Source organism: Anopheles darlingi, chromosome 3 (genome assembly GCF_943734745.1).
Source record: "Anopheles darlingi chromosome 3, idAnoDarlMG_H_01, whole genome shotgun sequence".
In the NCBI taxonomy this organism is placed as follows: domain Eukaryota; kingdom Metazoa; phylum Arthropoda; class Insecta; order Diptera; family Culicidae; genus Anopheles; species Anopheles darlingi.
The window spans coordinates 66,695,387-66,710,967 of record NC_064875.1 but is presented as its reverse complement, the minus strand read 5'-3'; positions in this window follow the sequence as shown (position 1 = coordinate 66,710,967).

Genomic DNA, 15,581 nt, shown 5'->3' with positions numbered 1-15,581 from the left:
GCATCCGATGCACCTCACCGCATCGCTGGCGTTCGCACCGTCGACCTGCGAAGAATGATCTCATGCTCGCCAGAAATGCTTTTTCGGTGTTCATTCCTCTTCCTCTTTTGCTCTCATTTTGGGATCCGGTGGCGTGGTGTGGATGGTGCATCGGCTGCAGGTGCCCTGCATGATGGTGACGGTGGTCAGGATCACGATGGCGACGACGAGAACGAGGACGAGGAGGCGGGCGAGGACAACGGACGGACAACGCTTCGCGCGCTAATCTGACCGATGGTTCTCGCTGCTGCCTCGGACTCTTATTCCTCTCGTGGCATACGGCGCTATGCTTTGAGGCCAATGCTCACAAACAGCGGGATGTCCGATGCGACACGAATGCCACAAAGCTCATATATGGCTCACAATCCTTTCGATGCAGCCCCTGGCTGAGCCCCTAGTTGGCGGGGCGCGACAATACGAAACTTTGCTGCCGCCGCCCGGATTCAGCAGCTGCCTGCACCAGCAGGAGTCCGTCCATTCGTCCGGTTGACGTGAGTGATGATGCAAATATCTTTCCTGTCGTCGTCGGCTGAGGTTCCCCGTTTTTCATGCCAAGCTTGCCACTTCGGCGGAACCATTTTTCAGGCCAGCATCGCCAGCCTCGCCAGCCAGCCAACCACCTAGCTAGCCGGCTTTCGTCCATTAGCGACCCGGACGCACAAAAAGAGCGCGAGGATGGTGACGAGGAGGTGTGTACGTCGGGATAGCAGCTCTGTATAGTTTCTGGCCAGCGCCAGCACAGAAGACCAACCATATTTCCTGATTCGCGCCACACCAACCACCCAAACCACCCAACTCCCCTTTGGTTGTCCCTCGAGGGAGATATGAAACGGGGATCAACAGCTTTCCGGTGCCACACGGAATTCCCGTCGTCTGTTCCCGGTCCGGGAGGGAGGATTTGATGCTCTCTATCTTTCTCCGTCTGTCCTTTCCGTGCCGTGGCCGTGGATTTTGTGCAATTTTAATGCTTCAACAGTTGAAGTGTAGGGGGGGATTTGTCTAATTGTTTCATACTTTTCGATATTCGGAGCATTTTTCGCGGGAATACCGTCGCGCGGATAGCATAACGATGGCCATCGAGAATCATCCCTCGAGCGCGATGTCTTATGGTTGCAATAAAATATGCTAAACACATCCTGGAGCAGGACTCACCACATCCACCCTCCCGATGCCTTTGCAATCGACGCCTTCTTTGATTTACCGGTGCCGGTGGCCAGTGGAATGGAAAAACCGAGATCGATGCTCATGCACGAAACAAATGGACACCATCCTAGTGTGCCATGCCGGCGCGCGCGTGTGTGTAGATCCTGCAGAATGGGATTTCTTTTGCTGGCGTTTATTTTTGGCAATTCGCGTTCGTGATGCAACGCGTGACCTCGGCCGGGCGATAAAACGATTCCACCGGACCGGTGGGATGCACCGAGCGATGGCGGTTGGTGGCTGATGGTGGTTTAAATGCAAAATATCATAAATTGAGCTGGTATAAAGATAACGAAACAGAATCGTGATAGTCCCTTTTCGTTCCCTCTATCCCGAGCCCGATCCGAGTGTCCTGGATGGGCTACTGGTTCTGGCAAACGCGGCGAGGGATGATACCGTGGATATGAGGTGGGCAGCTAAAGCGCAGTTAACAGTGGCTCGATCTGTGAAATGGGATTTGTGTGGGGATTTGTATGGCGAGCTTTGGTGCGCGTAAAAAACTGTCCCTTTGAATGCATATTACCACATTAATGCTTAGTGGCTGCAGCTTAGGATTTAGATGGCCACACCGGCATCGGCTGCACCACGAGAACAGTCTCGCGATACGCGTTCAGGGGTGCTATTCCTAAACCATTGCCTGTTGCCCCTGCACCGATGATCTTGGATCCACGCTGAAGATCATCAAACGATCCCTCTCCATCGCCGGTTGCTCTTTTGGGTGGAAAGCAGCGCACAGGAAATGTTCCGAATTTGTTCCACTGTTTACCGAGGCAATTAACGCGTGTATCGAACGTGTGAAAAGTCCGATAGTGTGGCCTCCTCCCACCGGGGCAGGTCACAAGTATGGCTTTGTTTCACGTCGAAATACGCTGCCGCTAAACCTGTTCCGAGGTGCGTGCTACGGATCGAACGGCGCGACTGACGCATGAATGAGATTGGTTGGAATTTTCCACTGGTTCAAAGTCCTTGGCCGCGCCGAGCTGCGTCCCTCAGTTGGCCCTCAAAAGCACTACCTTGAGCCTTGATCGACTGGGACATGTAACAGGTTTCTCGTCATTGAGGTATTTTCATTGTAAGAAAGCGACTATCAGTTGGTCAATTGGCTTATCAAGCTTGCTAGCTGTAAGTTATCACAAGTACAAATTGAAGGGTAAACTCCACTCCAAACAAACAACCATCCAGAGATACTCCCGGCTTCTACTGATCGGCCCGCGATCACATGATGCTCTAGTTTACTCTCTAGAACAAACGCTGCGGCTGTTTACGATTGCCAATGGCTTACCTTTTCGACCGTTCCAGTACTCGGCGTTTCCAATATGGTCGGCGTTTTAATATTATTCCCCTCCATCGTCATCCTCCTTGCCCTCGGGGCCTCATCGCCGGATGAAAAGCTCCGATCTTCACGATCACGATCACGCCGTGGCGCTGCTTTCGCTGTGGTGCGAGGAGCGTGAACAAACATTAAGGCGTTTGGGATGGGACAGGGGGTGGAAAGTTGATGTGTGACTCTTCGAGGTGGGCAAAGGTAAGTGCCGACCATCACCGTCGTCGTCGCGTTTGCGCAAAAAATCATTTATCGTTCATTAGCGCCAGACAGCCAGGCCGCGGTCACTGTTTTGGGACAAACGAAAAGTGCGTCTCTAAATCGTGTTCGGTTGCGTTGACAGGCGGATGGATTTTTGGAGGTTTACTGGGCACAATACAAGGTACACGCGCTCGCCATAGGTTGGAAGAGTCTTTTAAACACACTATTGGACAAGGAATGTCCCCAAAAAACTGTATGAGTATTGTGCTGAGGGATGGGGATTTCTTTATTCATCAATCGACTGATGAAAGATCCTTCTGATGCGATCGGTCTAAGAATAGTCTAATTCACAGCATCACTGTTTTACCGATTTGATTCACATTTGATCGGAAATGTGGCGCCATCCGCGTGTCTGCGCTTGGGTCTCTCAAGTTTGATTTATTTTTAATTTCAAGTGCCAATTGCTAGACAAACGAACACGAAGGAAACGGAGCGAAGCTGCGAAACAGCGACCGACGATGTGTCCGTCAATCGCTTTAGAAAGACACACTGCACTCTCTTCCTGCGATCGAAATAAGGGGTCATAATAAATTGTTCCTTTTCGAACTTTAAATGCACAACGATCGAGCGAATCCATCGAGCGGAAAACCGTCAATTGATAGGAAGCGAGATGCTGCACCGTATTAGCATGATGATAATTGAACGGCATCAACGAAACAACTTGGATTGGCGGGCGTTGGTTTGGTTGCCATTTTGCGATGCAACAGATGCAAACCGGTGACCGATAATTTAGCGATAGGTTAGACCGTGCACCGAAAGCACCACAAAGAACGGCGGACATCGAATGTGGAGCCGTGTGTCCGGCACATGAACCGCTTCTCAGAACCTCGCTCATTACAGCATCATGGCTTCGAGATGGCCAGAATGCAACAGTTGAGTGCAGCGAGAGGGTTATGTGTGCATCTGTGTGCTTCGGTGACCCCGTTGTCACATGATTTAATTACCTTGTTCGTGGCACACGAGCTGTGGACGGTAGGGAAAATATTAAAATTTCATTCCGACCTCCCTTCCGAATGGCCAGGGAGGTCAGCCATGGAAGGATCGGTTAATTAGCGTACCAAGCGATTGATCCGTATCCGTAGCCGGGAGTTTCTAAAACGCTTCTTGCCCCTCACTGCTCCCGGATGCTGCTGTAAATGATGGAAGCATCGAACGTCCACCACCGGACGACGACATTGATGTCACATGGCCACTCGACCTCTGATCCGGTCTCTGATCGTTCGAAAGCTCCACGAAGCGCCGTTCGCTTGGTCCGTCATGGTTCGATTGCACCGACCGACCGACCGACCAAACGGATGAATGATTAGAATTTAATTAACAAAATGCCTCCCCGAAGCGGAACTTGGTCCCCGGTCCCGGGCATGGATGGAAATGGTGTCATCGTAACGACGGCCTCTCCGCCTCCTCTTCCATTTAACAACCAAATCAGTCAGCTAAGAGTCAGCTAGTCGTCAGTCGTCGATTGATGAATGTATTTTCGGTGGAAATCTCAGCCCAAAAACCACATAGAACTGTCCTCCAGCTCCAGCTCCCGGTGGTCGATGCAAATGATGAATGATTTGGTATCACGCAGAAGCCAACGACAACGGCATGAGGGCGTAGGCGTAGGGCGCAACATCATCCGTCATTTTCTAGAAAATATGATAAAGCCGCATACATGGTGGGTTAGTGCTCAGCAGAACCATCAAGCGAACGAAACCAAAACCCAACAACGGCTACAGTATATTGGCAGGTCCTAGCGGATCCGTTTTTGCGGAGCGGAAATGTGAGATTGATTTCGACAAAATGTGCTTTAAACGGTGTGTTCGTGTTCCTCTAAAATGCACGCAACTAAATGGTCGGTTAGAGGACCGCAAAGAAGACGCAGCATCCTTTGATTGACAGAAATGTCAATATGACGGTGCAGCCATCGACTCAATGGCTACTCTGACGACGACGGCAGTGTCCCGGAGATGACTGTTTTGGAATTTACAGACCCTGCGCTATCCGCAGAAATGCAATATGCACTCTCGGGTCCGTGTCCACTCTCCGGCTGGATTGTGCGTTCATATTGCGGATATTGCGATGCGTTTCTAAAATTGGTTTTATGTTTGAAGCGGAATAGGAAGATAATTAAATTTCCCTTCCTGCTCTCTCTCTCTCTCTCTCTCTTTTTCGCGTTCTCCCTTCGATTGGATCATATTGCTCTCTACCTCCATTGATGCGGAACCTTTTAAACCTCCACTGGAAGTACGATATCGCACTCGATGCTGATGCTCCTCCACTTTTTATTCCCTTTTCCCAACTCCCACTTCATCCCTTCAACCTTTACCTTCGTGGAGTGGATGGATATATGCATATTTCTAAAATGCCGATCCAATATGAAATAGTTTCGAATGCACTTCGTTACGCTGCGCTCTACAACTCCCCCGGTGTGGGGGTCAAACCGTGTGCATCAGAATTCAATCAAAATGTCCAGCCAACGGCAACAAAAACGAGTACCGGTAGGAAGAGCTGTTTGATGTGCGTGTGTGTGGCGCTTAGGCAAAAGGGACGCCCTTATCTGTGCTTAGGATGGATGCGGATTGCCGGGCTGTACGTTAGTAGAGTTGCGTGCTCCAGCATCAATAGCATTTCAATGTTGGGGGCACCGGGGAGCTCGCTGTTGAGATTCCCTGAATGCGAACCCCTCCCTCTTTGGGACGCTCCCCGTCCATGCCTCGACCGGGACGCCTGGCAACGTGGTTTTGACTGACTGGCTGGTTGGCTGGTTGGCTGGCTGGTTGGATTCGAAACATTTTTAATATCCTGCTTCTCTGCCATCGCCCACTCGAAGTTCCACTTGAAAATGGCGTGCTAAGGCCGCGGGTACCGGCAAGGTTCAAGTTCTTCCCTTCTCCCCTCCACCACGGGCGGTGGTTACCGAGCAACTGGCGAGCTGCCGGGATCCAAATGAATCCGGCTTCCGGGCGCGCTCCCATGGCAACGGAATTCCTTCTGCGTCCGTTTGGTGCGCTCGGCTCGGTCGTTCGGTAAACTATCCTCCACAAAACAACGGACAGATACATCCTTCTCTGTCCGCGGCCTCGCGAATCGTCCTTCAAGTTTGTCGTGGCACGTGACATCCCACCCACCTGCTCGCGCCCGAAATATTAATAAAACACACTATTTTGATAAAACATTCAAATAAAAATTCGCCACTTAATTAGCGGCACGTGGCACGACGCCGCCAAACGCACCGGGAAATCTGGCGAGTCGCCAGAAGAACCGGCTTGCTGCTGAACCCTTCAACAATTGCCGCGGTTGTGACGGACCGAAAAAGTGAAAAGGAACCCGTGGAACGAGCTAGAAGCTGGGGAGAAGCGGAGCGGTCTCTAGGCCTCTTCGGAATGTTGCTGGTAAGCAGCGCAAGTGGCAAGTGGCACCATCCCGGCATCGCCGGTGGCCCACCCAACGCCTAACCTCTCGGTAGGTTTTCGGTAGATTTCTCTGAAGCGATCGGAGTGTAACAAGTAACACCCAACCCCAACCACTACCAGCGCCGGCAGGAATCCTTTCGGGTGCGCCATAAAGGTTAATAATTTCGTCCTTTGCTTACCTTCGGCTTACACTTACGTGCTAGTCAAAGAGAGAGAGAGAGAGAGGGCTTCCGCCGAATTCCCTTTCTTCATCCGGAGGTAGTGCTTATTCGAGGGATGGGAAGGAGTGGCATCTTCAGATCAAAGCACCGACGGTAGCGGCGGCATCGTAAAAATCGAGGTGATACCGGCGTGTTTTCTTCCGGTGAACAACGGTGGCGCAACCACCGTTCCGGGTGTGACTGCGTTAATGCGTGTCGGCTGTAGGCTGCGGCGTCTTTTGGGTGTTTCGTTTTCAGTTTCTTTTTTGTTGCTGTTGCCGCTGTTGTTGAATTGTTTCGCTTCCATTTTGTAACGCAATCATCTCCCGCCACGGGGAGATGACCGGCACCAGCAATTGAACGGTTCGATCGAGTATGAATGAAAATGTGGAACGGCCACAGCTGAGGAGTGGATTGCCGCAGTAAATGTCTGGTTTCTTTATGCGCTTGAAGTATTAGCTGAATTATATTATTCCTAGAAGTATAATTAATATCTCAACAGAACCAAAAACTTGTGGGTTAAAATGTGGTTTACATTACTACAAGAAAGTAAAGCTCTGCCACGATGAATGAACCTCGGATTTCCGGGTGTGCAGTTGTAGCGCAGAGCTATATATTTCACAGAATAATTTTCAATCTACCCACCTAATAAAAGAAATGATTAGTTTTGTCGAATAAGAAACTAACTTCTACTATCATGAAAGAACAGAAAGGGGTTTTTGTTTCATTTAAGCAATCCCACGGGTTATACGCACCAAAAAGACTTATTTTTGACGATTGTTCGTGCAGAAACCAAAAAAAATCGGTTAAAATTGGGAAAAAAACGGTAAAATTTGAAAAAAACCCGAGATTGCTGAAGTGCTGAAACGAGAGCTCTAAATGCACGAAAGGGCTGGCGAGATGGTGGTGACGGATAGAGGGCGCTCGGGTGCTGTATCCAGTTCATTTAAGGGTAGATGGCGCTGACGAAGTGAAATACCCGAAATGTAGAGGGGGCTTCCGTGTTCCTCGGGAATCGTTGGCTTTTTGAATTTGAAACTACCGTTAACGAACACGGATTGAACATGCTGAACTAGATTGGATGCCATGAACGTAGTTTTGAACAAATCTTCCCCAAAACAGAACGAAATATTCTTGAAAAGTTGTAGTTTAATATGGCCTTATTTTGAAAAATTAAACTTAACTGGTTTTTTCACTAAAAATCGTCAAAAATAAGCCCTTGTTGGACCCGAAATAACCAAAGCCACCCCTTAAGCTTAAAAAATCTGCCATTCCTTGAGCTCTTATGATGTTTTGATGATTGATAATTCAAAGCGTTTCTTTTTGTACCCATGAATCATTTGGTTGGAGCGAAAAGTGTGATAAATCGTTGACGTCGGTTGTGCACAAGAGACGATGACGCAGACGATGATGATTGTATGGAACTGGGGGGTTTCAGTTATCAAGAAAACTGTGACTAAAAGAAATAAGTGAAGTGAACTCGGTTGGTTCAATTGGAAAGTATTAGTGATCCAACGTTTGAATAGAACAGTACCGTTTCTGAAGCTCGTTCCAGGCAGTCGTTATGGATATTAGTAAAGTAGTATGTTTGGGGTTAGTGGTGCTTGCTCTGGTGATAGTGACGATTTTACTGTGGAGTTTTGATGGAAACTGTAAGCCCCAAGTTTGTGGAAATTATCAGCTGAAAGAAAATCCGCTGGTTGCCGGGGGACAAACAACACCTGAACAGTTCCCGTGGCATGTGGCCGTTTACGAAGGTTCCACATATGAGTGCGGTGGTTCCATCCTGTCTGCTAAGTTTGTGATAACTGGTATGTATACTGCTGAAGTTAAACAAATGGGCATTTTGGAATGATAAACTGTGCGTTTCGTTTCGTTTGTGCTTCTAGCCGCTGATTGTGTGACAAAATGGACACGGCCCGAACTTTACTACTTCCGAGTGGGTTTACATCTTCAGCGTAAAGGAATTGAAAGCATGACGTACAACGTATTGAGGATATATCTGTATCCCCAGTTCAATCCGGCAACATTGGCGAACAACATTGCATTGCTACGCTCGAAGGGTTACATATCGTTCGCTGATTCGACGAAGATTCAAGCTGTTTGTTTTCCACAGGAAGGATTATCCTGGGATAACTCTATAAAACCGGATTCGCATCTAAAACGCAATTCAATTGGTTGGAGTTTGAAAGAGAACAGAACGATGATTAACATTTTAAGATGGAATGAAACCAGCATACACCGTTATCGAAACAACACTGCCTTGGCTCGTTTGCCTTATTCTAACAATACCTCTCCGGTATATCCAGGTGATCGCGGGAGTGGTGTATTATTCTTTAAATATGGGATATGGTACATCGGTGGAGTGATAAGCTCTGGTCCACGTGAACAGCTGGCCAATGGCATCAGCGACTCGCGGGTTACCGACATCGTGCACTACATCAGATGGATCAATCAATATTTGAATAAGTAACTAAAAATGTGTATTCATGTGTGTATTCATAAACAACTATTATTGTATGCATGTATCGCCATTGGTTTACTTTTTTTTTCGTCAAACTATAACTAGCCCTTACAATTTTGCATAAATTTTACAGATCTTTATTAAAAAATCCCTATCGTCCATATTTTCATAGGTTTATGCATAAGTCATTATCTTTTATTTTTGTAAAAATAAAATTTTACGGTAACTTCTAGCTTATTATCTCTTCAGATTACTTATTCTATTCCCATAAACGATGGCGATGATCTCAGGGATTTCTACAAAACATTATTCAACGAGATGGGTTGTTGGTTAAACCTTTCATACATGCATGCTCGGACAATGTTTTCATCCTCGCAACAAACGAACAGAAGCTACACAAGGCACATGATCTACAACAGCACGCCATCACCACTCACTGCATAGAAAAAAGGGACTTAGAAGGTGCTTATGGCACACATCTTGCGGCTTCTTAACGACCCTGATAAGATGTTTCCGTCGGCAAAACAATGTGGCGTCAGTCGATGGTGCTGGTGCCGCTGGTAAAGAAGTCTGGAGGATCCGTGATCCAGGAGCGTCTGCTGATCACGCTGAGCATGCATCGTACCGGAACATCCCCTGCATTCTTCCATTTATCACCTCCGGTGCAGTGTTTGTAAACAGCTACATAGTCCTCTCGTGCGGTTCGGGGCGATCGTACGATGAATAGTGAAGCCGATTGCACAGGATCAGTTTCACGGTCTGATGGTTTGGTGGTTTGCAAATCATTTAATCGTATCCTTCTTGAGTGTCGGAAGTCGGATTGTGACGACGTTAACTCTCATCAGTGGGATGCTTGAGCAAGGATATATTCTTCATTGTTGAGCTCACGGGAACCTGGGCTGTGAGAATGATCAGCGATCTTTTCTGAGACCTCGAAGCATTATTGAAGTCTTGCCTGTTACAGTCGCGAATATTTTCTAATATAACACTGAGCCTCGATTTCGTAGTGATGCTTTTCTATTATTAGTATTTGGAATTTAAAAAAAACTGGATTCCTTCCTTCCTTTATATGATGAATGGCAATTTATCCGGAACATAGATTTAACTGAAACTCAAAATGTCATTGCTAATATAGAATAAGACCAATTAACTATATGAGAATTGATTGGAAGTGCAGAATAAGAAAAGAAGGAAAATTCTCCACCGATATATCACTGCTGATGGTATTTTTTTGCCGATGAACAGCCTTTAACGGAAAACCTCTTGCAAACTTCAACGATCAGACGAATTACCAGAAACCCGATGGAAGCGCGAGCCAAAGATCTGATATGAGGCAGCTTGCAGTACCTCACTCCATCTCTCTAAAAGCATCCTTCTTACACCTTTACTTGCAACCGAATCCACCGATCGGCCCTGGGCGCGTGCTACTGAATTCTATCGTGGCCGATCATCGCATCGGATCGATAGGTTTGATCCTGATCCGCTGCTGTCTGTTGCCGTTTCTTCGAGACGGTCGCTTCGCGTTCTGATCCTGTTTCGCTGATTAAAACCGTGTAATGGCCGAAGTGTAGCGAGAAGATACCGAGGGAAGCCAAGCAGATTATCGTTAGCTGTGAAAGCTGCCAAATGTGCACACGTCTCCGTGGTGTGCTGCAAATCAGCGGGGTCATCAACACATCACAGGAAGAAGCGATCTAATCTCTTCTTCGCCAGGACCTTTCATTGTTCGCACAAAAACCAATAGCCATGGGAGCTACACCTCGATAGACCGACCAACGGAACACACCGGTGCGAATCGATCGACATCGGTTTCGTCGGTTTCGTCTTTCGTGAAACTGAGCCCCTTCCGGCATGCCGGAACGTTGGCGTTGATGGAGATTCCGGTGGCAAATGTGTTGTTCTGCACGGGACAAGGCACACAAGGCATTATGCGGTTTCGGTCCAATTGTAGGCCGTGGCTTTGGCGAAATTGGCCCGCAAGTATGTACAACTCCCCGGACCAGCGAGGTCGAGTGGCATGGCGGTAATCGGGCCAACAGGAAAAGGTGTAAGTAGTTCGGTTACAACAGCCCCGAGCCGTCGGTCGGTTCGCTGTTATTGTTGGTCCGCTCTAAGCCGCCCTTCAAACCTGGAATAAACAAACGAACGCTCCGTGGAGGATGGTGATGTCCTGGGCAAATCCTTCTTCCCAGAGACCCAAACGCGTGAAGTGTGAACGCAGCGAGATGGCTGCTGGCGACAAAGGAAGGAAGAGGAAAAAAATAAAAGCCCAGCCGGGGCCCGAAGGACGATGTGTGAAAACGGGTCATTAGCGCAGCAGGAGGGCCCCCACGGGTATCTCGCAATGGCAATGGACGCACTCTTCTTCACACCCCATCTGGTCCATAGGTGTTACCTTGGCAGTTGCTTGTCAGTCACTCGATTCGACGATCCGGTGGTGTTGAGGAGTGTGAGGATGTTTTAAATTTCGTCCTCGGTTTCCATTTACTGTCGATGAAATTGATTTGCTGAACGACGTACATACAAGCACCATTGAGTGCGTCCGTGGAGAGAAAAAGAGAGAGTGGTTTCGTTGATTGCGAATCATGGAATTACCTAGGATTCGTTTCGATGGAGGATCTAAATTGTGTTACTTACAAATGAGGATCATAATTGGGCATATGATATGGTTGAGAAAGTGTGTTTAGGATGCTAATTGAAGGGTATAGTGCGAATGGTAAGCGGAATTATTAAATCATCATTATTTTGTTCTAAACATTCGTTTGGACAAAATATTTTACTTTACTTATGACTTTACTTTCAATATCTCATCTGATTAACGATTTTAGCAACTCAAAGATGACATCTAAATGCTTCAGCATGTTATTCAGCAACTAGACAGTATTTAATCATTGAAATAAATAAGCACAGCTCTTTCGAAACAGTTACTGTGTGTACGTAATAGAATAGTGTTATGCGATAAAGAGGATGCTCACGCTTAATGCTTTTAACACACGTTCAGGCACCATCTAATAAATTGATCCTCACGAACCTCCTGCAGTCCATTTCTTTCGAGTTAGTTCAACGCAAGAAGACACTCGTGCGACAGTCAAACTGCAACTGCAATCAGCTGGTTCAGTGAGCCTGATTCAATTGTTCATTTCCTACCTCCTGTCCTGTCCCAATAAGACCGAGGCACAAGAATCGCGGTAATCTTAAATCATCCGTTAAATTGAGCTCCAACCGGTTGGGAAACCATCGCGGTTGGGTGAAGACCGCGTTAAAGGTTGAGCCAATTTGTCGCCGTAGATCGACGAACTGTTCAAGCGTATCCTGGAATGGCAAGTAATTCGATTTTGTGGTAAAAGTATAAAATCGAATCGCATAGCGCTCGAGTGCGCTAACCAAAAAAAAAACTGAGGCAAACGAACAGCGGTTGAAATGGTCGTTGGCCTGGTACTGGTAGCGATAAGTTTACCTTGACTCGACTGCCGACGTAAGATTGATTCGATTTAACAGAAGGAAGATTGAGGAAAAAAAATATTTCCAAAAAGCATTTTGAAGAGCGAGCACTTCAACTTCAAGGCTACAAGCAAGGAAGTAGAAACCGCGCAACACACGCACGCACACGCTAAGCAGCAAATCGTAGCCGATTGATCAGCTTTAATCATTAATTAACTAGTGCGCCAAGGGCTCGTAGCTCACGATCAGGAAATGGTTTTTTTTTGGTTCTAAATGTTCTACTTTGAATCAGAAGTCCAACACATTAGGGCAGGCTTCCTGGATTCTACTTAGCGATCGCACGATCAACCGGCACGCACGTTTGCTCCTCCCATAATGAATGTGTCCGGTCATTAATTTAATTTGACGATGAAAAATCAGCCCAAGATCTGCGGTACGATGCAATTAGCCCAGTGGCCATTCGACAGCGAGAGTAGCCAGCGAAAGGCTTACTTGGTTTCCTCGGTTCCTTAAAATTATGGATCCAACAACACACGGCTTTCCAAAAGCTGGAGGCCTCCGATTTGACCAGCAAGCCCGCGATTCGATCGATGCCGTTTGTGGGAGCGGTGGAAACAATTTACATTAATTGATCTCGCCTCAACGGTGATTTGCTAGTGGCTTGGGCGAGGAGCAGCAGTACGAAGAGAGAAACCGTCGTGCACCGCCCCATACTTAGCGGAACATGGGGTTCGTATGGATGCTGGAACCAGTTCAAAGCGCCCCTGCTTGCCGGCGAGAAAGCGAAGGCCCAACGGCCAGAAAACCAAATCCAGAGCATTTTGCTTGCTGTTCATTGGATTAAGCAAACGGTGGGCACGTGTTGCCGGTGCCTTCTTGGACTACTGCGTGCGTGCGTGCGTGTGATGATGCAAATCCGGTTACGCTTCACCTGTGGTGGGCCGCCGCAAAAAAAAATCCGCCGTCGAAAAACATCATAATTAGCTGATGATCTTCCTCGAGGGCTTAGGAGCGGATTTGGAACCATCTCATTAGAACATCCTGTCCGGTTAAGGATATGGTGGATTCGGGAATGGCTGTAAGCCGGCGGATTACCAAACACAAAATGTCCGTTAGTGGAAGTGACGTGTGGTACTGAAACTGTACGGAGAGGAGTGAAGGCGAAGGCGCTCCAAGAATCAGCAGATTATGAAGTGGAATACGGCGAAAATGTGCAGTAAGTAAGTAATAAACTATGTTAGCGTCATGAGTGTTATTGTTTAAAAGGAATAGAGTTATTTTTAAACGAATCTCATTTTAATGTTATATTTATTTTAGTTATGGTTCCAATATGATTATCTAACTATTTGAATGTTTTGTATTATTTGTGGATATTCAAAAAAAACTATATACTGTTTTATGTGTTTTAGGTTGTTGGAGAGCCATTACAATTCTTTGTGGTAGATGTACACATTCGAGTAATAGAAAATGGTTTAATGGCATTGAGACTCTTGCTAGGACTATAAGAAAGTGATCATCCACGGTGTTAGCTATTGTTTGTTTCTTGTTGTTTTCTATTGTCTATCAATTAATGTGCTACTCATTTTTTTATTTGTAAATTTTATTTAATTGTTCTGTAATTTTTAATTCCAACAACTACCATTACCCCATTACCATTACCCTATTTTACCAAACACAAGCTCCTAGATCATGCCATCATTGCATAATACGAATACATTAGCCCACAACCAAGTCAACGTTTGCGGTTAACCAACACGACAATTGAAGGACAGCATGATCATGGTGGCAGGACACACATTGCAGGCAACTATGCTAACCAGTCAATCAAAAGCAAATCAATAAACAGTCAGCCTCACCGTCACCATCATGAGGCATCTTATAGCATAACGCGAAACGCTCTCACCACGACTTTATGCCCATCCTTATCAGCGGCCAGATCAGAAGCGGCCATCGATGAACCCAAGATGAACAGATGCCATCCAGGCTGAAACGGACAGAATGATTAAATCTTACCGTCCCACCAGCTTCTCCGTTTCGACTCCGCTTTTGCTAATCAACTTCATCACATCGATCTCTGGCCAGCCAACCCTCGGTACAGAAACTGACTGTCGCGCAGATAATGGAAGTTTACGGAATAGTTAATAGGAAACTGTTACAGCATCGACCGACCGGCTGGCGTCCCGCTAAGAAAACGAAATAATTTGATCAAAATCTCTTCAACAGTGCCTGCGGGCGAGCACAGCCCCGGCACAGCACAGTAGTAGGGCTCGTACCTCGGGCCAAAAGGGGCCCATGACCCCCGCGTTTTGACCCGCCGCTGGAGGTCCTCTCTCGGTACCTCCGATCAAATGTTAACCCGTAATTATAAATTTGGCGAAAATGTACTACGACGTTACAACGAAATGTCTGGGTTGCCAGGGCCCCCCAGGCTGTTACGAGGCACGAGCCAGAACGCGAAACACGCGGAAAAATGGCCACGGCACCACGCGCCCGGCACGAAATTAGACAGATGTCCTACGGGGGGGTCCTACTGTGGTCGTGGCAGCGTGAAAATTATGCCTATAATCTCGAACGCCGCGTGTGGTGGTCTCAACGTAAAGGTAACATTGTAACAACACGGGCCCCGCTGCACTGTGGCCCTAGTATTGGAGGCGGTAGTATAGGCTGACGAAACAAGAAAAACCATCAGCGTAGGCCATTGTTGACGCTATCAAGGGACCAACTGTGACCGCGTGTGTGATGCTAACGAAGTGCAGCGAATCCATTGCGAAGTACTGACCCTAATGGACGCCAACACAGAAAGTGTCCGGTTTGTGTTGTTTGATTGATAAAAAATATATATAAACCTTTTTTAAACAGAGGAAAATCCGAGGACCGAGCAGTTTGCGGGAACTTTCCAATAAATCGTTCCAAGGTTTCGGTCAACACAGAACCGTTCGCGCTCATCCGCTGATTGAATGGTCACTCGTTACAGCGCACAGAACCGTGTATCGGACAAAATCCTCTCTCCATTCCCTTTCCCCTGAAATACAGAATTCACAATGTAAGTTCCCAGAGAGTTGCGTGCGACGCAGCGCGAAGAATGGTGCTTCATCAGAAAGTGCATACAATTTGGTGCAAGTAAATAAAATATAAACTAAATCAAGGACCTGCAGAGTGATGATGAAGGCCGGGGGAGGGGGTTCGCGAGAGCGATATTTTTCAGTTTTTCATCCCCCCTCCGTTTCTTCCCACATGCCCACCGTTGCAAACGC